This window comes from Sciurus vulgaris, assembly GCF_902686455.1.
Source record: "Sciurus vulgaris genome assembly, chromosome: 2".
Taxonomy (NCBI): Eukaryota; Metazoa; Chordata; class Mammalia; order Rodentia; family Sciuridae; genus Sciurus; species Sciurus vulgaris.
This window is the reverse complement of record NC_136462.1, coordinates 153,953,699-153,955,167: the sequence shown is the minus strand read 5'-3', so window position 1 is coordinate 153,955,167 and position 1,469 is coordinate 153,953,699.

Below are 1,469 nucleotides of genomic sequence, written 5' to 3'. Positions count from 1 at the left end.
GCATGGATATAATTTTTATTATTTATTTATTTAGCAATACTAGGGATTGAACCCAGGGGTGTTTTACCACTGAGCTACATCTCCAGTTCTTTTTATTTTTTATCTTGAGACAGGGTCTCACTAAGTTGCAGAGGCTGACCTTGAACTTGCAAATCCTCCTGTCTCAGACACGGAGAGAGACTAGGCATGCCTGCACCACCATGACCACATTATTTCAACTTGGATATCTAAGAGCCAGTTGTTTCCTTTTCTGTGAAGCATCTCTTTGTGTCCCTTCTCCATTTTTCTAAAAGATTGTGGCCATTTTCTTACTGACTTTAGATCCCTATATATTTAAAGAAAAGTAACTCATTGTGATGGAATGCATTCACATTTTTTTCCTACTTCATTTTTTTTTTAACTTTATGGTATTTTTTTCAGCATATAATATTGCTATTTTTATTTAAGTTCATTTTAAGGTGATCAAATTTTATAAATATAATTTTATAAATATAAATATAATTTTTGTAAATCAAATACAAATTTATTTTGTGATTTACTAGGTTTGTATCATAATTAGAATGGCTTACTTGCTGAGATAGTTTTAAAAGTTAACCAGATCAGAGGTATGTTGCTGTGGCACATACCTATAATCACAACTCAAGAGACTAAGGCAGGAAGATTATAAGTTCAAGGTAAGCCTCAGCGACTTAGCAAGACCCTAGGCAACTTAGCAAGATCCTGTCTTAAAATAAATTTTTTAAAAATGACTAGGGATGTGGCTCAATGGTAGAGCACTCCTGGGTTCAATCCCCAGTACAGAACAAAAAAAAAAATTAACCAGGGCCTGGAATGTGGTTCTGTGTTAGAGCAATTGCCTAGGAGTTCTACCCTCCCAATAGCACAAAAGAAAAAAGAAGTTAATTAAATGGACTTATTATGGTTTTAGTTTTTACATTACTTTTAAGTACTTGAAGCACATGCTTTGGAGTGCTCTAAGGTGCAATCACTGTTTTGGGATGGATTTGATTTTTAGAACTGTTTCAGAGTTATTGGAAGGCAAGAGTGATGTTTAAACTGGGGTAATACCATTCTGGGGTAAAGTCTGGTATGACTTTAATGAGGCAATTCCAAAAAAGGAACTTTTAGAGGTATTCACCACCATAGCAGTGTCAGTAGTAGACTCTTGAGGTTGGAACTTGGAAGATGTACAGTTTCTGGTAGAGCTGAATTTATGAGAATTGTTTGGAGATCACATATGTGAGGAATTTTTTTAAACAATTGGGGTTGATTGTCCTGGAAAGAGAAGCTTTGGGTGGGCAGGCATATGACCATCATCCGAAGGCATACAGACCCTGGCCTTTGTGTCTCCAGAAGCCAAAGCCCAGACACCTGAGTAGAAGTTACAGGGAAATTGTTTTCAAGTTTCTAACTAACAATTGAATAACTAACAATTGAAACTAACAATGGAATAAGTATTCATTGGAATG